The following is a 3579-nucleotide window of genomic DNA, read 5'->3' on the forward strand; positions in this document are numbered from 1 at the left end:
GCCGTGCATGGTGCCGGGTGCCTGTAGTCCCAGCTACTCGGGAGGCTGAGGCAGGAGAATGGCATGAACCCAGGAGGCGGAGCTTGCAGTGAGCCAAGATCACGACACTGCACTCCAGCCTGGGCGACAGAGCAAGACTCTGTCTCAAAAAAAAAAAAAAAAAAAAAAATTACCCAACCAGGTATTTCATCATAGGAATACAAGTGGACTGAGATGCTCCTAAAGGACTCATCTCCAAATACTGTCACCTTGGAGATTAGGGCTTCAACTATGAATTTTGAGTGGACACAACTCAGTCCATAGCTGGCATCCTACTGGCCTCAGGATTTTTACCACCTTTCCTCTCCCCAAACCATTACTAATGTACTTTTAAAATTTAAGTGGGTCACCTTAGCTCACCTTTTAACTCAACTTTATTTTAAAGGAAGATTTAATCACTGTAATACAGAGAAAACCCCAGCTCATTTGTGTGTATAGTTGGGAAAGGCAAAATTTATTCTACCACCTTCTCTGAGAGGATTGGATCCCGAGAATCAGAGTAATTAATACTAGCTACAATAACAGTAAGTACAAAATCTGAGTGGCTTCAGGCCCTAAAGCAGGGGTCAGCAAACTGCAGCCCATAGGCCAGATCTGGCCCATTGCCTGGTTTTTGCAAAGGGTCTTTCTCTGGGGCATAGCCGCACCCATTCATTTATGTGCTGTTTCTGGCTACTTTTGCGCTGACAGCAGAGTTCACTGGTTGGAAGACCAATGACCGCCAAGTGACTGTGGACCGCCAAGCCTCAAGTGTTAACTCCTGGGTCCTTTTCAGGAAAAACTTGCTGAGCAAGCTCAAAAGTTTACTTCTCACTCCCATCACAGTCCTGTTGCATTCAGCAGACAGCCTTTACACGACATGTGAAGAGACTTGTGTTGGGACTTGGATTGCATCTGCCCAGGAGCAGATCCTGAATGACCCCAGGAAGCCCCATTAGGAGAGTGGGAAAGTGGAACAGGGAAAAGAAGCAAATGGAGGAAGTGTTCATGAGCCGTCATCGCTGTGGGCATTTGCAGCTCCTTCCTGCTGGGGACCTGGGCCGCTGTGTAGGACACATGTCAGAGTCATCCCACTCGAGGGCAGTGGGAGTGGGGGTATTTATCCACCACTGGCTGAGGGGCTTGTGCACCCCAGCACTCTGGCCCATGCCACAGGCAGTTGGAGCCCAACCCTGCTGAATGAAAGCTCCCAGGCTGGGAGTTATGTTTCTTGGAGTAAGAAGCGGTGAGTCCAGGAAAGGGATCCCAAAGGCACACCAGCGGGCACCCACAGGGCATGCTGTCTGGTGCCATGGACCCTCAAGGCCTCCGTGGAGTCCTCCCCTTCCTCCTCTCCATTCGTCAGCTGACCAGCCAAGAGCAAGAGAACAGCCTTCACTCCCAGGACCGGAAGGGGCTCACTTTCCTCCACTCCCTTTCCATCCATGGCAACCGCTACCTGCAAGGAGGCCGGGGAATGCAGTCAGCTTGCCCAGGAAGAGGAAATAGACTCAAGAACTTCTAGCCGGTCTCTGCCTTAGTAACTTTTACTTAAAATTTAGTTTCAAGAAGCTGCGAGGGTGATCCCCAAAGCCTGTATTTCTGGATTTGTCAAGTAACTTAGCGGTGGAAAAGCATTCCTTACTTGGCGGCCATATCACACCTTCCAAATGCCTCTGCACAGGCTTTGAGATATTTTCAACTCCTTCTCTATACAAGTGCAGATTGTTTAAAGATACCTGGTTATGGCTGAGCGAGGTAGAGAACTCACAGGAATCCAGCTTCCCTGGCCCTGGCACACTCCTGGACGAGGCCCCTGGCACCTAACTCTCCAGGCATTTCAAACCCAGGAGGTCTTTAGGCCTGCCTTTGTGGTAATACTGAGACAAGAGGGCATCAATGGGGTGTCTGCTTTATGCCAGGCACGTTGCTACATCATCTTGAGGTATCCATAACACTACAAACAGGCTCAGGGATGAAAAGTATCAACTAGTGGCTATTATGTGCTTATACATTAACTCATTTACTCCTCAGTCAAAATTCTTAGGCTCCTTGTCCTTCAGTTTTCTCATGTGTAAGATGGAGGTGAGAATAGCTGTCACTAATATCCATTCTTCCTGTCCTCCTTTGTATTATAATAGCCCATCCACTACCATCACCAATTTTTAGCTGCACACATAATTGCCTGGGATAATGCAAACCTTTCCCAGGCTTTCTTGAGATATGTGACTAAGTTCTGGATAATGAGATATAAATAGAAATGTCATATGCAACTTCTAAGGAGTGTTCCAAAGGAGCAAGCCTGAATTTCTTCAACTATTCCTTCTTCCTACTGGCTGAAATATGGATGTGATGACTGGTTCTTGGGCAGCCATCTTGTACTATGAGGAAGACAATAGATATTGAGAAAGGATGAGGAAAAGGACACAATCAAACCACATACCAGCCTATGGCTCTCCCCTTTGGACATCATTCACCTGTCAGGGAAATTGATCGCTATCTAATTTAAGCCTCTGATGCTTGATCAGCCACATTGGTATGATCTGGGAATTTGTTAGAAATGCAGAATATTGTCCCCCACCCCAGACCTGCTGAATCAGATTCTGTATTTTAACAAGATCCACAAGTGACTTGTGTACAAAATAAAATCTGAGAGGCACTGGTTCCAGCTACTGTTATCTGAGAGAGGCCTGTCACTCAACAGCTGAACTCAGTCCTAACTAACGTCCCACTGTACAGCACTGCTGGGAGGATTAAATGAGTCGTGAAGTCAAAGCACCTAGCACAATGTTCTGCCCAGCATGGGGAGTGAGAGTTTGTGGGTTAAATTGCCTTGGGGGTGGGTCTGTGATGGAGCACAGGTTTATGGCAACATTGCCATCTGCCCTTTGGGCCCAAGGACATCCCCTAACTGTGTGAAACCTTGGAGACAGAGCAGAAGGGGTGCCGTATTTGTTGAATACCAACTTCAGAGGTTTTGTAGAAGCCATTAATTAGGGACCAGGGGAGGGAGAGGTCCTGGGATGGGCCTTCCAGAGCCAGCTGCACAGCTTTGACCCCAAATGGTGTAGACCTAGGGAGCAGGAGGGGAGGGAGGTCTTAGACCATTGAGCAGGGGTGGCATGTGAGGGACACAAAACGCCCTCTTCATACTGCCTGCGAGCATGAGAACAGCCACATGCTGGCCTGTCGTTCCCGCACCCAGGCTGTGGAGGGAGAAACCTTCTGGCTGGGGAATGGCTCTGCTGCTGTACTTATCCTAATTTTCCAGCCAGCCAGGCTTTATCTCTCCTGTGATATGATTGATGGAGCTCTCCGCAGCGCCTCTCATTATGGCCTGAAGGACACGGTGGCCTACTTTTCGTGCAGGGATGCAGGGAGCCCAGTCATGCGGGACTGTGGCCTACTGTGTGGGGTGTTTTGGAGACAGATGGGACTTTTCTGACCAGGAGGTCATGGGGTGGTTCTGAGGCAAGGGCTCCTGTAAAAATACCTGTGCTCGGCTGAAGCAGAAGGTTCCAAGAATGGAAGGAGCAAGAACTGACGTGGGCTCCACGTCCC

Source organism: Hylobates moloch, unplaced genomic scaffold (genome assembly GCF_009828535.3).
Source record: "Hylobates moloch isolate HMO894 unplaced genomic scaffold, HMol_V3 SCAFFOLD_22, whole genome shotgun sequence".
Lineage (NCBI taxonomy): Eukaryota > Metazoa > Chordata > Mammalia > Primates > Hylobatidae > Hylobates > Hylobates moloch.